Raw genomic sequence first — 20,275 nt, 5'->3', positions numbered from 1 at the left:
ACCCACCGGGAACCAGTATAGGTCCTGAACCAAATGTTTGGACTTGCGTTCAGCTCACAAAAAACGAGTTGAAAAATGGAGCTCAGGGGCACAGCAATTCACAAACTGGCAGAGTAATCAAGGCCAACTATCGTCCAAAAATCTGTTGAGGGAAGGCAACGAGGCGGACTTGAATGCGAGGCAGAATAGCAGGAAACAGATTTCAAGAGGTACGTTAGAATCGCCTGTAAAGCACAGGAAGAGGGGCACAACTTCGACAATGATGCACTTGGCCAAAAAGGGCGTATGCGTTTTCTCCTGAATATATTCAGGAGAAAACGCATACGCCCTTTTTGGCCAAGCAAGCAAGCGGGCAATGCAAATCTGCACTACAAAGAAGTATCACTTCCCACCGGTCAAAAGGGACATCCACAAAATGTGTAAAAACCAGAAAGGCAAGACAGGCCCTGGAGAACAGGGAGCCTTGTTATGCTGATGGGCGGGACGTAAGTTGCCAACGGCCTCACTGGAGGAGTGCATTGTGTTCCCTAAAACAAGTAAACAACAGAGCTACAGAGCCAAGGGCACTTCCAGTCTAGGGAATATACCTTGGGAAAACTGAAAATCCATAAGACAGAGCCACCCCCAAATTGAGGGCTGCACTGCTTACAAGAACCTCAACCTGGGTACACCTGAAATATCCCAGGAAATATAAAAATGGTTCCAAACATTGTGGAACTTACGTACGATGGAATATCCCTCAGCCACGAAATCAATGTCATAAGACCAGTAGCAGCAAAATGAGTGGATTCAGGTACGATGATTCTAAGGGAAAGAAGTCACACAGGAAAAGAAACTTATCATAAGATATCACTTAGGAAGATCCTGTAAACATGGCTACACATGAACTGAGTTAGGAAAGAGAACAGAGTCTCACATTTAGAAAACACTCTTATGCCTGCTTAAGGGGGAAAGAGAGGTGGGGTGATGCATCAAACCAGAGTTTGATATAAGCACAGGTACTGTTCCAAAAACCAACTATGGAATAGACAAGACCTCCACCTTCCTCAGTGAAAGGGACTCATAACCCCATATTTCCCGCAGAGGAATAGATCTGACTAGTAAGAATCTTAAAACCTATGTATTGATATGTCTCCGTAAGGGAATCAAGTGTGTCTAGACTGGCATAAACATGGCAGCGAGAATCAGCTCAAACCCACTCTAAAAAGGAATTTCAAAAACAGAACAAAGAAACAGGGAAATTCTTTACAATTCCTTCAGGGTCTCTGATGCAACCTGGAATGACCCTATCTACGATGACAGCTGGATGTGGCATGAGGCTGGACACTTGGGACTGAGAGGATTGGTGAGATTGGGTGAGCAAATGCAGACCCTTTAAAGCAATAATGCATGGCAACCATTCCATGGGTCCCACCTCTCCAGGTTGAAGGGAATATTACTACAGCTATAACATGTACGGGAAACCTAGAGAATGGACACACTGTGAATACGAAAGGTTTCTAAAACTCAACGAAGAGTCCCTCTCCTGGTGCTCCGGTTTGACTTTCCAACAGCTTTACTATCAATCTCCCAACTTGGAGAGACAGCCCCTTTAAGCTCCTGGTTCACACAGGTTGCCCATTTGGCAGAGGAGGAAAGGGAAGAGGGAGAACCAATGAGAGAGTAGCTGTTAGGCATTTGGATGGGCACATGTCACTCTAATTTCCCGGCAGGAAGAAGAATTCACCAAAGTCTCAGCCACCCACCGGGAACCAGTATAGGTCCTGAACCAAATGTTTGGACTTGCGTTCAGCTCACAAAAAACGAGTTGAAAAATGGAGCTCAGGGGCACAGCAATTCACAAACTGGCAGAGTAATCAAGGCCAACTATCGTCCAAAAATCTGTTGAGGGAAGGCAACGAGGCGGACTTGAATGCGAGGCAGAATAGCAGGAAACAGATTTCAAGAGGTACGTTAGAATCGCCTGTAAAGCACAGGAAGAGGGGCACAACTTCGACAATGATGCACTTGGCCAAAAAGGGCGTATGCGTTTTCTCCTGAATATATTCAGGAGAAAACGCATACGCCCTTTTTGGCCAAGCAAGCAAGCGGGCAATGCAAATCTGCACTACAAAGAAGTATCACTTCCCAACGGTCAAAAGGGACATCCACAAAATGTGTAAAAACCAGAAAGGCAAGACAGGCCCTGGAGAACAGGGAGCCTTGTTATGCTGATGGGCGGGATGTAAGTTGCCAACTGCCTCACTGGAGGAGTGCATTGTGTTCCCTAAAACAAGTAAACAACAGAGCTACAGAGCCAAGGGCACTTCCAGTCTAGGGAATATACCTTGGGAAAACTGAAAATCCATAAGACAGAGCCACCCCCAAATTGAGGGCTGCACTGCTTACAAGAACCTCAACCTGGGTACACCTGAAATATCCCAGGAAATATAAAAATGGTTCAAAACATTGTGGAACTTACGTACGATGGAATATCCCTCAGCCACGAAATCAATGTCATAAGACCAGTAGCAGCAAAATGAGTGGATTCAGGTACGATGATTCTAAGGGAAAGAAGTCACACAGGAAAAGAAACTTATCATAAGATATCACTTAGGAAGATCCTGTAAACATGGCTACACATGAACTGAGTTAGGAAAGAGAACAGAGTCTCACATTTAGAAAACACTCTTATGCCTGCTTAAGGGGGAAGGAGAGGTGGGGTGATGCATCAAACCAGAGTTTGATATAAGCACAGGTACTGTTCCAAAAACCAACTATGGAATAGACAAGACCTACACCTTCCTCAGTGAAAGGGACTCAAAACCCCATATTTCCCGCAGAGGAATAGATCTGACTAGTAAGAATCTTAAAACCTATGTATTGATATGTCTCCGTAAGGGAATCAAGTGTGTCTAGACTGGCATAAACATGGCAGCGAGAATCAGCTCAAACCCACTCTAAAAAGGAATTTCAAAAACAGAACAAAGAAACAGGGAAATTCTTTACAATTCCTTCAGGGTCTCTGATGCAACCTGGAATGACCCTATCTACGATGACAGCTGGATGTGGCATGAGGCTGGACACTTGGGACTGAGAGGATTGGTGAGATTGGGTGAGCAAATGCAGACCCTTTAAAGCAATAATGCATGGCAACCATTCCATGGGTCCCACCTCTCCAGGTTGAAGGGAATATTACTACAGCTATAACATGTACGGGAAACCTAGAGAATGGACACACTGTGAATACGAAAGGTTTCTAAAACTCAACGAAGAGTCCCTCTCCTGGTGCTCCGGTTTGACTTTCCAACAGCTTTACTATCAATCTCCCAACTTGGAGAGACAGCCCCTTTAAGCTCCTGGTTCACACAGGTTGCCCATTTGGCAGAGGAGGAAAGGGAAGAGGGAGAACCAATGAGAGAGTAGCTGTTAGGCATTTGGATGGGCACATGTCCCTCTAATTTCCCGGCAGGAAGAAGAATTCACCAAAGTCTCAGCCACCCACCGGGAACCAGTATAGGTCCTGAACCAAATGTTTGGACTTGCGTTCAGCTCACAAAAAACGAGTTGAAAAATGGAGCTCAGGGGCACAGCAATTCACAAACTGGCAGAGTAATCAAGGCCAACTATCGTCCAAAAATCTGTTGAGGGAAGGCAACGAGGCGGACTTGAATGCGAGGCAGAATAGCAGGAAACAGATTTCAAGAGGTACGTTAGAATCGCCTGTAAAGCACAGGAAGAGGGGCACAACTTCGACAATGATGCACTTGGCCAAAAAGGGCGTATGCGTTTTCTCCTGAATATATTCAGGAGAAAACGCATACGCCCTTTTTGGCCAAGCAAGCAAGCGGGCAATGCAAATCTGCACTACAAAGAAGTATCACTTCCCACCGGTCAAAAGGGACATCCACAAAATGTGTAAAAACCAGAAAGGCAAGACAGGCCCTGGAGAACAGGGAGCCTTGTTATGCTGATGGGCGGGACGTAAGTTGCCAACGGCCTCACTGGAGGAGTGCATTGTGTTCCCTAAAACAAGTAAACAACAGAGCTACAGAGCCAAGGGCACTTCCAGTCTAGGGAATATACCTTGGGAAAACTGAAAATCCATAAGACAGAGCCACCCCCAAATTGAGGGCTGCACTGCTTACAAGAACCTCAACCTGGGTACACCTGAAATATCCCAGGAAATATAAAAATGGTTCCAAACATTGTGGAACTTACGTACGATGGAATATCCCTCAGCCACGAAATCAATGTCATAAGACCAGTAGCAGCAAAATGAGTGGATTCAGGTACGATGATTCTAAGGGAAAGAAGTCACACAGGAAAAGAAACTTATCATAAGATATCACTTAGGAAGATCCTGTAAACATGGCTACACATGAACTGAGTTAGGAAAGAGAACAGAGTCTCACATTTAGAAAACACTCTTATGCCTGCTTAAGGGGGAAAGAGAGGTGGGGTGATGCATCAAACCAGAGTTTGATATAAGCACAGGTACTGTTCCAAAAACCAACTATGGAATAGACAAGACCTCCACCTTCCTCAGTGAAAGGGACTCATAACCCCATATTTCCCGCAGAGGAATAGATCTGACTAGTAAGAATCTTAAAACCTATGTATTGATATGTCTCCGTAAGGGAATCAAGTGTGTCTAGACTGGCATAAACATGGCAGCGAGAATCAGCTCAAACCCACTCTAAAAAGGAATTTCAAAAACAGAACAAAGAAACAGGGAAATTCTTTACAATTCCTTCAGGGTCTCTGATGCAACCTGGAATGACCCTATCTACGATGACAGCTGGATGTGGCATGAGGCTGGACACTTGGGACTGAGAGGATTGGTGAGATTGGGTGAGCAAATGCAGACCCTTTAAAGCAATAATGCATGGCAACCATTCCATGGGTCCCACCTCTCCAGGTTGAAGGGAATATTACTACAGCTATAACATGTACGGGAAACCTAGAGAATGGACACACTGTGAATACGAAAGGTTTCTAAAACTCAACGAAGAGTCCCTCTCCTGGTGCTCCGGTTTGACTTTCCAACAGCTTTACTATCAATCTCCCAACTTGGAGAGACAGCCCCTTTAAGCTCCTGGTTCACACAGGTTGCCCATTTGGCAGAGGAGGAAAGGGAAGAGGGAGAACCAATGAGAGAGTAGCTGTTAGGCATTTGGATGGGCACATGTCACTCTAATTTCCCGGCAGGAAGAAGAATTCACCAAAGTCTCAGCCACCCACCGGGAACCAGTATAGGTCCTGAACCAAATGTTTGGACTTGCGTTCAGCTCACAAAAAACGAGTTGAAAAATGGAGCTCAGGGGCACAGCAATTCACAAACTGGCAGAGTAATCAAGGCCAACTATCGTCCAAAAATCTGTTGAGGGAAGGCAACGAGGCGGACTTGAATGCGAGGCAGAATAGCAGGAAACAGATTTCAAGAGGTACGTTAGAATCGCCTGTAAAGCACAGGAAGAGGGGCACAACTTCGACAATGATGCACTTGGCCAAAAAGGGCGTATGCGTTTTCTCCTGAATATATTCAGGAGAAAACGCATACGCCCTTTTTGGCCAAGCAAGCAAGCGGGCAATGCAAATCTGCACTACAAAGAAGTATCACTCCCCAAAGGTCAAAAGGGACATCCACAAAATGTGTAAAAACCAGAAAGGCAAGACAGGCCCTGGAGAACAGGGAGCCTTGTTATGCTGATGGGCGGGATGTAAGTTGCCAACTGCCTCACTGGAGGAGTGCATTGTGTTCCCTAAAACAAGTAAACAACAGAGCTACAGAGCCAAGGGCACTTCCAGTCTAGGGAATATACCTTGGGAAAACTGAAAATCCATAAGACAGAGCCACCCCCAAATTGAGGGCTGCACTGCTTACAAGAACCTCAACCTGGGTACACCTGAAATATCCCAGGAAATATAAAAATGGTTCCAAACATTGTGGAACTTACGTACGATGGAATATCCCTCAGCCACGAAATCAATGTCATAAGACCAGTAGCAGCAAAATGAGTGGATTCAGGTACGATGATTCTAAGGGAAAGAAGTCACACAGGAAAAGAAACTTATCATAAGATATCACTTAGGAAGATCCTGTAAACATGGCTACACATGAACTGAGTTAGGAAAGAGAACAGAGTCTCACATTTAGAAAACACTCTTATGCCTGCTTAAGGGGGAAGGAGAGGTGGGGTGATGCATCAAACCAGAGTTTGATATAAGCACAGATACTGTTCCGAAAACCAACTATGGAATAGACAAGACCTCCACCTTCCTCAGTGAAAGGGACTCAAAACCCCATATTTCCCGCAGAGGAATAGATCTGACTAGTAAGAATCTTAAAACCTATGTATTGATATGTCTCCGTAAGGGAATCAAGTGTGTCTAGACTGGCATAAACATGGCAGCGAGAATCAGCTCAAACCCACTCTAAAAAGGAATTTCAAAAACAGAACAAAGAAACAGGGAAATTCTTTACAATTCCTTCAGGGTCTCTGATGCAACCTGGAATGACCCTATCTACGATGACAGCTGGATGTGGCATGAGGCTGGACACTTGGGACTGAGAGGATTGGTGAGATTGGGTGAGCAAATGCAGACCCTTTAAAGCAATAATGCATGGCAACCATTCCATGGGTCCCACCTCTCCAGGTTGAAGGGAATATTACTACAGCTATAACATGTACGGGAAACCTAGAGAATGGACACACTGTGAATACGAAAGGTTTCTAAAACTCAACGAAGAGTCCCTCTCCTGGTGCTCCGGTTTGACTTTCCAACAGCTTTACTATCAATCTCCCAACTTGGAGAGACAGCCCCTTTAAGCTCCTGGTTCACACAGGTTGCCCATTTGGCAGAGGAGGAAAGGGAAGAGGGAGAACCAATGAGAGAGTAGCTGTTAGGCATTTGGATGGGCACATGTCACTCTAATTTCCCGGCAGGAAGAAGAATTCACCAAAGTCTCAGCCACCCACCGGGAACCAGTATAGGTCCTGAACCAAATGTTTGGACTTGCGTTCAGCTCACAAAAAACGAGTTGAAAAATGGAGCTCAGGGGCACAGCAATTCACAAACTGGCAGAGTAATCAAGGCCAACTATCGTCCAAAAATCTGTTGAGGGAAGGCAACGAGGCGGACTTGAATGCGAGGCAGAATAGCAGGAAACAGATTTCAAGAGGTACGTTAGAATCGCCTGTAAAGCACAGGAAGAGGGGCACAACTTCGACAATGATGCACTTGGCCAAAAAGGGCGTATGCGTTTTCTCCTGAATATATTCAGGAGAAAACGCATACGCCCTTTTTGGCCAAGCAAGCAAGCGGGCAATGCAAATCTGCACTACAAAGAAGTATCACTTCCCACCGGTCAAAAGGGACATCCACAAAATGTGTAAAAACCAGAAAGGCAAGACAGGCCCTGGAGAACAGGGAGCCTTGTTATGCTGATGGGCGGGATGTAAGTTGCCAACTGCCTCACTGGAGGAGTGCATTGTGTTCCCTAAAACAAGTAAACAACAGAGCTACAGAGCCAAGGGCACTTCCAGTCTAGGGAATATACCTTGGGAAAACTGAAAATCCATAAGACAGAGCCACCCCCAAATTGAGGGCTGCACTGCTTACAAGAACCTCAACCTGGGTACACCTGAAATATCCCAGGAAATATAAAAATGGTTCCAAACATTGTGGAACTTACGTACGATGGAATATCCCTCAGCCACGAAATCAATGTCATAAGACCAGTAGCAGCAAAATGATTGGATTCAGGTACGATGATTCTAAGGGAAAGAAGTCACACAGGAAAAGAAACTTATCATAAGATATCACTTAGGAAGATCCTGTAAACATGGCTACACATGAACTGAGTTAGGAAAGAGAACAGAGTCTCACATTTAGAAAACACTCTTATGCCTGCTTAAGGGGGAAGGAGAGGTGGGGTGATGCATCAAACCAGAGTTTGATATAAGCACAGGTACTGTTCCAAAAACCAACTATGGAATAGACAAGACCTCCACCTTCCTCAGTGAAAGGGACTCAAAACCCCATATTTCCCGCAGAGGAATAGATCTGACTAGTAAGAATCTTAAAACCTATGTATTGATATGTCTCCGTAAGGGAATCAAGTGTGTCTAGACTGGCATAAACATGGCAGCGAGAATCAGCTCAAACCCACTCTAAAAAGGAATTTCAAAAACAGAACAAAGAAACAGGGAAATTCTTTACAATTCCTTCAGGGTCTCTGATGCAACCTGGAATGACCCTATCTACGATGACAGCTGGATGTGGCATGAGGCTGGACACTTGGGACTGAGAGGATTGGTGAGATTGGGTGAGCAAATGCAGACCCTTTAAAGCAATAATGCATGGCAACCATTCCATGGGTCCCACCTCTCCAGGTTGAAGGGAATATTACTACAGCTATAACATGTACGGGAAACCTAGAGAATGGACACACTGTGAATACGAAAGGTTTCTAAAACTCAACGAAGAGTCCCTCTCCTGGTGCTCCGGTTTGACTTTCCAACAGCTTTACTATCAATCTCCCAACTTGGAGAGACAGCCCCTTTAAGCTCCTGGTTCACACAGGTTGCCCATTTGGCAGAGGAGGAAAGGGAAGAGGGAGAACCAATGAGAGAGTAGCTGTTAGGCATTTGGATGGGCACATGTCACTCTAATTTCCCGGCAGGAAGAAGAATTCACCAAAGTCTCAGCCACCCACCGGGAACCAGTATAGGTCCTGAACCAAATGTTTGGACTTGCGTTCAGCTCACAAAAAACGAGTTGAAAAATGGAGCTCAGGGGCACAGCAATTCACAAACTGGCAGAGTAATCAAGGCCAACTATCGTCCAAAAATCTGTTGAGGGAAGGCAACGAGGCGGACTTGAATGCGAGGCAGAATAGCAGGAAACAGATTTCAAGAGGTACGTTAGAATCGCCTGTAAAGCACAGGAAGAGGGGCACAACTTCGACAATGATGCACTTGGCCAAAAAGGGCGTATGCGTTTTCTCCTGAATATATTCAGGAGAAAACGCATACGCCCTTTTTGGCCAAGCAAGCAAGCGGGCAATGCAAATCTGCACTACAAAGAAGTATCACTCCCCAAAGGTCAAAAGGGACATCCACAAAATGTGTAAAAACCAGAAAGGCAAGACAGGCCCTGGAGAACAGGGAGCCTTGTTATGCTGATGGGCGGGATGTAAGTTGCCAACTGCCTCACTGGAGGAGTGCATTGTGTTCCCTAAAACAAGTAAACAACAGAGCTACAGAGCCAAGGGCACTTCCAGTCTAGGGAATATACCTTGGGAAAACTGAAAATCCATAAGACAGAGCCACCCCCAAATTGAGGGCTGCACTGCTTACAAGAACCTCAACCTGGGTACACCTGAAATATCCCAGGAAATATAAAAATGGTTCCAAACATTGTGGAACTTACGTACGATGGAATATCCCTCAGCCACGAAATCAATGTCATAAGACCAGTAGCAGCAAAATGAGTGGATTCAGGTACGATGATTCTAAGGGAAAGAAGTCACACAGGAGAAGAAACTTATCATAAGATATCACTTAGGAAGATCCTGTAAACATGGCTACACATGAACTGAGTTAGGAAAGAGAACAGAGTCTCACATTTAGAAAACACTCTTATGCCTGCTTAAGGGGGAAGGAGAGGTGGGGTGATGCATCAAACCAGAGTTTGATATAAGCACAGGTACTGTTCCAAAAACCAACTATGGAATAGACAAGACCTACACCTTCCTCAGTGAAAGGGACTCAAAACCCCATATTTCCCGCAGAGGAATAGATCTGACTAGTAAGAATCTTAAAACCTATGTATTGATATGTCTCCGTAAGGGAATCAAGTGTGTCTAGACTGGCATAAACATGGCAGCGAGAATCAGCTCAAACCCACTCTAAAAAGGAATTTCAAAAACAGAACAAAGAAACAGGGAAATTCTTTACAATTCCTTCAGGGTCTCTGATGCAACCTGGAATGACCCTATCTACGATGACAGCTGGATGTGGCATGAGGCTGGACACTTGGGACTGAGAGGATTGGTGAGATTGGGTGAGCAAATGCAGACCCTTTAAAGCAATAATGCATGGCAACCATTCCATGGGTCCCACCTCTCCAGGTTGAAGGGAATATTACTACAGCTATAACATGTACGGGAAACCTAGAGAATGGACACACTGTGAATACGAAAGGTTTCTAAAACTCAACGAAGAGTCCCTCTCCTGGTGCTCCGGTTTGACTTTCCAACAGCTTTACTATCAATCTCCCAACTTGGAGAGACAGCCCCTTTAAGCTCCTGGTTCACACAGGTTGCCCATTTGGCAGAGGAGGAAAGGGAAGAGGGAGAACCAATGAGAGAGTAGCTGTTAGGCATTTGGATGGGCACATGTCACTCTAATTTCCCGGCAGGAAGAAGAATTCACCAAAGTCTCAGCCACCCACCGGGAACCAGTATAGGTCCTGAACCAAATGTTTGGACTTGCGTTCAGCTCACAAAAAACGAGTTGAAAAATGGAGCTCAGGGGCACAGCAATTCACAAACTGGCAGAGTAATCAAGGCCAACTATCGTCCAAAAATCTGTTGAGGGAAGGCAACGAGGCGGACTTGAATGCGAGGCAGAATAGCAGGAAACAGATTTCAAGAGGTACGTTAGAATCGCCTGTAAAGCACAGGAAGAGGGGCACAACTTCGACAATGATGCACTTGGCCAAAAAGGGCGTATGCGTTTTCTCCTGAATATATTCAGGAGAAAACGCATACGCCCTTTTTGGCCAAGCAAGCAAGCGGGCAATGCAAATCTGCACTACAAAGAAGTATCACTCCCCAAAGGTCAAAAGGGACATCCACAAAATGTGTAAAAACCAGAAAGGCAAGACAGGCCCTGGAGAACAGGGAGCCTTGTTATGCTGATGGGCGGGATGTAAGTTGCCAACTGCCTCACTGGAGGAGTGCATTGTGTTCCCTAAAACAAGTAAACAACAGAGCTACAGAGCCAAGGGCACTTCCAGTCTAGGGAATATACCTTGGGAAAACTGAAAATCCATAAGACAGAGCCACCCCCAAATTGAGGGCTGCACTGCTTACAAGAACCTCAACCTGGGTACACCTGAAATATCCCAGGAAATATAAAAATGGTTCCAAACATTGTGGAACTTACGTACGATGGAATATCCCTCAGCCACGAAATCAATGTCATAAGACCAGTAGCAGCAAAATGAGTGGATTCAGGTACGATGATTCTAAGGGAAAGAAGTCACACAGGAGAAGAAACTTATCATAAGATATCACTTAGGAAGATCCTGTAAACATGGCTACACATGAACTGAGTTAGGAAAGAGAACAGAGTCTCACATTTAGAAAACACTCTTATGCCTGCTTAAGGGGGAAGGAGAGGTGGGGTGATGCATCAAACCAGAGTTTGATATAAGCACAGGTACTGTTCCAAAAACCAACTATGGAATAGACAAGACCTCCACCTTCCTCAGTGAAAGGGACTCAAAACCCCATATTTCCCACAGAGGAATAGATCTGACTAGTAAGAATCTTAAAACCTATGTATTGATATGTCTCCGTAAGGGAATCAAGTGTGTCTAGACTGGCATAAACATGGCAGCGAGAATCAGCTCAAACCCACTCTAAAAAGGAATTTCAAAAACAGAACAAAGAAACAGGGAAATTCTTTACAATTCCTTCAGGGTCTCTGATGCAACCTGGAATGACCCTATCTACGATGACAGCTGGATGTGGCATGAGGCTGGACACTTGGGACTGAGAGGATTGGTGAGATTGGGTGAGCAAATGCAGACCCTTTAAAGCAATAATGCATGGCAACCATTCCATGGGTCCCACCTCTCCAGGTTGAAGGGAATATTACTACAGCTATAACATGTACGGGAAACCTAGAGAATGGACACACTGTGAATACGAAAGGTTTCTAAAACTCAACGAAGAGTCCCTCTCCTGGTGCTCCGGTTTGACTTTCCAACAGCTTTACTATCAATCTCCCAACTTGGAGAGACAGCCCCTTTAAGCTCCTGGTTCACACAGGTTGCCCATTTGGCAGAGGAGGAAAGGGAAGAGGGAGAACCAATGAGAGAGTAGCTGTTAGGCATTTGGATGGGCACATGTCACTCTAATTTCCCGGCAGGAAGAAGAATTCACCAAAGTCTCAGCCACCCACCGGGAACCAGTATAGGTCCTGAACCAAATGTTTGGACTTGCGTTCAGCTCACAAAAAACGAGTTGAAAAATGGAGCTCAGGGGCACAGCAATTCACAAACTGGCAGAGTAATCAAGGCCAACTATCGTCCAAAAATCTGTTGAGGGAAGGCAACGAGGCGGACTTGAATGCGAGGCAGAATAGCAGGAAACAGATTTCAAGAGGTACGTTAGAATCGCCTGTAAAGCACAGGAAGAGGGGCACAACTTCGACAATGATGCACTTGGCCAAAAAGGGCGTATGCGTTTTCTCCTGAATATATTCAGGAGAAAACGCATACGCCCTTTTTGGCCAAGCAAGCAAGCGGGCAATGCAAATCTGCACTACAAAGAAGTATCACTCCCCAAAGGTCAAAAGGGACATCCACAAAATGTGTAAAAACCAGAAAGGCAAGACAGGCCCTGGAGAACAGGGAGCCTTGTTATGCTGATGGGCGGGATGTAAGTTGCCAACTGCCTCACTGGAGGAGTGCATTGTGTTCCCTAAAACAAGTAAACAACAGAGCTACAGAGCCAAGGGCACTTCCAGTCTAGGGAATATACCTTGGGAAAACTGAAAATCCATAAGACAGAGCCACCCCCAAATTGAGGGCTGCACTGCTTACAAGAACCTCAACCTGGGTACACCTGAAATATCCCAGGAAATATAAAAATGGTTCCAAACATTGTGGAACTTACGTACGATGGAATATCCCTCAGCCACGAAATCAATGTCATAAGACCAGTAGCAGCAAAATGAGTGGATTCAGGTACGATGATTCTAAGGGAAAGAAGTCACACAGGAGAAGAAACTTATCATAAGATATCACTTAGGAAGATCCTGTAAACATGGCTACACATGAACTGAGTTAGGAAAGAGAACAGAGTCTCACATTTAGAAAACACTCTTATGCCTGCTTAAGGGGGAAGGAGAGGTGGGGTGATGCATCAAACCAGAGTTTGATATAAGCACAGGTACTGTTCCAAAAACCAACTATGGAATAGACAAGACCTACACCTTCCTCAGTGAAAGGGACTCAAAACCCCATATTTCCCACAGAGGAATAGATCTGACTAGTAAGAATCTTAAAACCTATGTATTGATATGTCTCCGTAAGGGAATCAGGTGTGTCTAGACTGGCATAAACATGGCAGCGAGAATCAGCTCAAACCCACTCTAAAAAGGAATTTCAAAAACAGAACAAAGAAACAGGGAAATTCTTTACAATTCCTTCAGGGTCTCTGATGCAACCTGGAATGACCCTATCTACGATGACAGCTGGATGTGGCATGAGGCTGGACACTTGGGACTGAGAGGATTGGTGAGATTGGGTGAGCAAATGCAGACCCTTTAAAGCAATAATGCATGGCAACCATTCCATGGGTCCCACCTCTCCAGGTTGAAGGGAATATTACTACAGCTATAACATGTACGGGAAACCTAGAGAATGGACACACTGTGAATACGAAAGGTTTCTAAAACTCAACGAAGAGTCCCTCTCCTGGTGCTCCGGTTTGACTTTCCAACAGCTTTACTATCAATCTCCCAACTTGGAGAGACAGCCCCTTTAAGCTCCTGGTTCACACAGGTTGCCCATTTGGCAGAGGAGGAAAGGGAAGAGGGAGAACCAATGAGAGAGTAGCTGTTAGGCATTTGGATGGGCACATGTCACTCTAATTTCCCGGCAGGAAGAAGAATTCACCAAAGTCTCAGCCACCCACCGGGAACCAGTATAGGTCCTGAACCAAATGTTTGGACTTGCGTTCAGCTCACAAAAAACGAGTTGAAAAATGGAGCTCAGGGGCACAGCAATTCACAAACTGGCAGAGTAATCAAGGCCAACTATCGTCCAAAAATCTGTTGAGGGAAGGCAACGAGGCGGACTTGAATGCGAGGCAGAATAGCAGGAAACAGATTTCAAGAGGTATGTTAGAATCGCCTGTAAAGCACAGGAAGAGGGGCACAACTTCGACAATGATGCACTTGGCCAAAAAGGGCGTATGCGTTTTCTCCTGAAGATATTCAGGAGAAAACGCATACGCCATTTTTGGCCAAGCAAGCAAGCGGGCAATGCAAATCTGCACTACAAAGAAGTATCACTTCCCACCGGTCAAAAGGGACATCCACAAAATGTGTAAAAACCAGAAAGGCAAGACAGGCCCTGGAGAACAGGGAGCCTTGTTATGCTGATGGGCGGGATGTAAGTTGCCAACTGCCTCACTGGAGGAGTGCATTGTGTTCCCTAAAACAAGTAAACAACAGAGCTACAGAGCCAAGGGCACTTCCAGTCTAGGGAATATACCTTGGGAAAACTGAAAATCCATAAGACAGAGCCACCCCCAAATTGAGGGCTGCACTGCTTACAAGAACCTCAACCTGGGTACACCTGAAATATCCCAGGAAATATAAAAATGGTTCCAAACATTGTGGAACTTACGTACGATGGAATATCCCTCAGCCACGAAATCAATGTCATAAGACCAGTAGCAGCAAAATGAGTGGATTCAGGTACGATGATTCTAAGGGAAAGAAGTCACACAGGAGAAGAAACTTATCATAAGATATCACTTAGGAAGATCCTGTAAACATGGCTACACATGAACTGAGTTAGGAAAGAGAACAGAGTCTCACATTTAGAAAACACTCTTATGCCTGCTTAAGGGGGAAGGAGAGGTGGGGTGATGCATCAAACCAGAGTTTGATATAAGCACAGGTACTGTTCCAAAAACCAACTATGGAATAGACAAGACCTACACCTTCCTCAGTGAAAGGGACTCAAAACCCCATATTTCCCGCAGAGGAATAGATCTGACTAGTAAGAATCTTAAAACCTATGTATTGATATGTCTCCGTAAGGGAATCAAGTGTGTCTAGACTGGCATAAACATGGCAGCGAGAATCAGCTCAAACCCACTCTAAAAAGGAATTTCAAAAACAGAACAAAGAAACAGGGAAATTCTTTACAATTCCTTCAGGGTCTCTGATGCAACCTGGAATGACCCTATCTACGATGACAGCTGGATGTGGCATGAGGCTGGACACTTGGGACTGAGAGGATTGGTGAGATTGGGTGAGCAAATGCAGACCCTTTAAAGCAATAATGCATGGCAACCATTCCATGGGTCCCACCTCTCCAGGTTGAAGGGAATATTACTACAGCTATAACATGTACGGGAAACCTAGAGAATGGACACACTGTGAATACGAAAGGTTTCTAAAACTCAACGAAGAGTCCCTCTCCTGGTGCTCCGGTTTGACTTTCCAACAGCTTTACTATCAATCTCCCAACTTGGAGAGACAGCCCCTTTAAGCTCCTGGTTCACACAGGTTGCCCATTTGGCAGAGGAGGAAAGGGAAGAGGGAGAACCAATGAGAGAGTAGCTGTTAGGCATTTGGATGGGCACATGTCACTCTAATTTCCCGGCAGGAAGAAGAATTCACCAAAGTCTCAGCCACCCACCGGGAACCAGTATAGGTCCTGAACCAAATGTTTGGACTTGCGTTCAGCTCACAAAAAACGAGTTGAAAAATGGAGCTCAGGGGCACAGCAATTCACAAACTGGCAGAGTAATCAAGGCCAACTATCGTCCAAAAATCTGTTGAGGGAAGGCAACGAGGCGGACTTGAATGCGAGGCAGAATAGCAGGAAACAGATTTCAAGAGGTACGTTAGAATCGCCTGTAAAGCACAGGAAGAGGGGCACAACTTCGACAATGATGCACTTGGCCAAAAAGGGCGTATGCGTTTTCTCCTGAAGATATTCAGGAGAAAACGCATACGCCCTTTTTGGCCAAGCAAGCAAGCGGGCAATGCAAATCTGCACTACAAAGAAGTATCACTTCCCACCGGTCAAAAGGGACATCCACAAAATGTGTAAAAACCAGAAAGGCAAGACAGGCCCTGGAGAACAGGGAGCCTTGTTATGCTGATGGGCGGGATGTAAGTTGCCAACTGCCTCACTGGAGGAGTGCATTGTGTTCCCTAAAACAAGTAAACAACAGAGCTACAGAGCCAAGGGCACTTCCAGTCTAGGGAATATACCTTGGGAAAACTGAAAATCCATAAGACAGAGCCACCCCCAAATTGAGGGCTGCACTGCTTACAAGAACCTCAACCTGGGTACACCTGAAATATCCCAGGAAATATAAAAATGGTTCCAAACATTGTGGAACTTACGTACGATGGAATATCCCTCAGCCACGAAATCAATGTCATAAGACCAGTAGCAGCAAAATGAGTGGATTCAGGTACGATGATTCTAAGGGAAAGAAGTCACACAGGAGAAGAAACTTATCATAAGATATCACTTAGGAAGATCCTGTAAACATGGCTACACATGAACTGAGTTAGGAAAGAGAACAGAGTCTCACATTTAGAAAACACTCTTATGCCTGCTTAAGGGGGAAGGAGAGGTGGGGTGATGCATCAAACCAGAGTTTGATATAAGCACAGGTACTGTTCCAAAAACCAACTATGGAATAGACAAGACCTCCACCTTCCTCAGTGAAAGGGACTCAAAACCCCATATTTCCCACAGAGGAATAGATCTGACTAGTAAGAATCTTAAAACCTATGTATTGATATGTCTCCGTAAGGGAATCAAGTGTGTCTAGACTGGCATAAACATGGCAGCGAGAATCAGCTCAAACCCACTCTAAAAAGGAATTTCAAAAACAGAACAAAGAAACAGGGAAATTCTTTACAATTCCTTCAGGGTCTCTGATGCAACCTGGAATGACCCTATCTACGATGACAGCTGGATGTGGCATGAGGCTGGACACTTGGGACTGAGAGGATTGGTGAGATTGGGTGAGCAAATGCAGACCCTTTAAAGCAATAATGCATGGCAACCATTCCATGGGTCCCACCTCTCCAGGTTGAAGGGAATATTACTACAGCTATAACATGTACGGGAAACCTAGAGAATGGACACACTGTGAATACGAAAGGTTTCTAAAACTCAACGAAGAGTCCCTCTCCTGGTGCTCCGGTTTGACTTTCCAACAGCTTTACTATCAATCTCCCAACTTGGAGAGACAGCCCCTTTAAGCTCCTGGTTCACACAGGTTGCCCATTTGGCAGAGGAGGAAAGGGAAGAGGGAGAACCAATGAGAGAGTAGCTGTTAGGCATTTGGATGGGCACATGTCACTCTAATTTCCCGGCAGGAAGAAGAATTCACCAAAGTCTCAGCCACCCACCGGGAACCAGTAGAGGTCCTGAACCAAATGTTTGGACTTGCGTTCAGCTCACAAAAAACGAGTTGAAAAATGGAGCTCAGGGGCACAGCAATTCACAAACTGGCAGAGTAATCAAGGCCAACTATCGTCCAAAAATCTGTTGAGGGAAGGCAACGAGGCGGACTTGAATGCGAGGCAGAATAGCAGGAAACAGATTTCAAGAGGTACGTTAGAATCGCCTGTAAAGCACAGGAAGAGGGGCACAACTTCGACAATGATGCACTTGGCCAAAAAGGGCGTATGCGTTTTCTCCTGAATATATTCAGGAGAAAACGCATACGCCCTTTTTGGCCAAGCAAGCAAGCGGGCAATGCAAATCTGCACTACAAAGAAGTATCACTCCCCAAAGGTCAAAAGGGACATCCACAAAATGTGTAAAAACCAGAAAGGCAAGACAGGCCCTGGAGAACAGGGAGCCTTGTTATGCTGATGGGCGGGATGTAAGTTGCCAACTGCCTCACTGGAGGAGTGCATTGTGTTCCCTAAAACAAGTAAACAACAGAGCTACAGAGCCAAGGGCACTTCCAGTCTAGGGAATATACCTTGGGAAAACTGAAAATCCATAAGACAGAGCCACCCCCAAATTGAGGGCTGCACTGCTTACAAGAACCTCAACCTGGGTACACCTGAAATATCCCAGGAAATATAAAAATGGTTCCAAACATTGTGGAACTTACGTACGATGGAATATCCCTCAGCCACGAAATCAATGTCATAAGACCAGTAGCAGCAAAATGAGTGGATTCAGGTACGATGATTCTAAGGGAAAGAAGTCACACAGGAGAAGAAACTTATCATAAGATATCACTTAGGAAGATCCTGTAAACATGGCTACACATGAACTGAGTTAGGAAAGAGAACAGAGTCTCACATTTAGAAAACACTCTTATGCCTGCTTAAGGGGGAAGGAGAGGTGGGGTGATGCATCAAACCAGAGTTTGATATAAGCACAGGTACTGTTCCAAAAACCAACTATGGAATAGACAAGACCTACACCTTCCTCAGTGAAAGGGACTCAAAACCCCATATTTCCCACAGAGGAATAGATCTGACTAGTAAGAATCTTAAAACCTATGTATTGATATGTCTCCGTAAGGGAATCAGGTGTGTCTAGACTGGCATAAACATGGCAGCGAGAATCAGCTCAAACCCACTCTAAAAAGGAATTTCAAAAACAGAACAAAGAAACAGGGAAATTCTTTACAATTCCTTCAGGGTCTCTGATGCAACCTGGAATGACCCTATCTACGATGACAGCTGGATGTGGCATGAGGCTGGACACTTGGGACTGAGAGGATTGGTGAGATTGGGTGAGCAAATGCAGACCCTTTAAAGCAATAATGCATGGCAACCATTCCATGGGTCCCACCTCTCCAGGTTGAAGGGAATATTACTACAGCTATAACATGTACGGGAAACCTAGAGAATGGACACACTGTGAATACGAAAGGTTTCTAAAACTCAACGAAGAGTCCCTCTCCTGGTGCTCCGGTTTGACTTTCCAACAGCTTTACTATCAATCTCCCAACTTGGAGAGACAGCCCCTTTAAGCTCCTGGTTCACACAGGTTGCCCATTTGGCAGAGGAGGAAAGGGAAGAGGGAGAACCAATGAGAGAGTAGCTGTTAGGCATTTGGATGGGCACATGTCACTCTAATTTCCCGGCAGGAAGAAGAATTCACCAAAGTCTCAGCCACCCACCGGGAACCAGTATAGGTCCTGAACCAAATGTTTGGACTTGCGTTCAGCTCACAAAAAACGAGTTGAAAAATGGAGCTCAGGGGCACAGCAATTCACAAACTGGCAGAGTAATCAAGGCCAACTATCGTCCAAAAATCTGTTGAGGGAAGGCAACGAGGCGGACTTGAATGCGAGGCAGAATAGCAGGAAACAGATTTCAAGAGGTACGTTAGAATCGCCTGTAAAGCACAGGAAGAGGGGCACAACTTCGACAATGATGCACTTGGCCAAAAAGGGCGTATGCGTTTTCTCCTGAAGATATTCAGGAGAAAACGCATACGCCGTTTTTGGCCAAGCAAGCAAGCGGGCAATGCAAATCTGCACTACAAAGAAGTATCACTTCCCACCGGTCAAAAGGGACATCCACAAAATGTGTAAAAACCAGAAAGGCAAGACAGGCCCTGGAGAACAGGGAGCCTTGTTATGCTGATGGGCGGGATGTAAGTTGCCAACTGCCTCACTGGAGGAGTGCATTGTGTTCCCTAAAACAAGTAAACAACAGAGCTACAGAGCCAAGGGCACTTCCAGTCTAGGGAATATACCTTGGGAAAACTGAAAATCCATAAGACAGAGCCACCCCCAAATTGAGGGCTGCACTGCTTACAAGAACCTCAACCTGGGTACACCTGAAATATCCCAGGAAATATAAAAATGGTTCCAAACATTGTGGAACTTACGTACGATGGAATATCCCTCAGCCACGAAATCAATGTCATAAGACCAGTAGCAGCAAAATGAGTGGATTCAGGTACGATGATTCTAAGGGAAAGAAGTCACACAGGAGAAGAAACTTATCATAAGATATCACTTAGGAAGATCCTGTAAACATGGCTACACATGAACTGAGTTAGGAAAGAGAACAGAGTCTCACATTTAGAAAACACTCTTATGCCTGCTTAAGGGGGAAGGAGAGGTGGGGTGATGCATCAAACCAGAGTTTGATATAAGCACAGGTACTGTTCCAAAAACCAACTATGGAATAGACAAGACCTACACCTTCCTCAGTGAAAGGGACTCAAAACCCCATATTTCCCGCAGAGGAATAGATCTGACTAGTAAGAATCTTAAAACCTATGTATTGATATGTCTCCGTAAGGGAAT

The sequence above is a fragment of the Mesoplodon mirus genome (assembly GCF_964341445.2).
Source record: "Mesoplodon mirus genome assembly, chromosome: 8".
Taxonomy (NCBI): domain Eukaryota; kingdom Metazoa; phylum Chordata; class Mammalia; order Artiodactyla; family Ziphiidae; genus Mesoplodon; species Mesoplodon mirus.
This window is presented reverse-complemented; position numbering follows the sequence as displayed.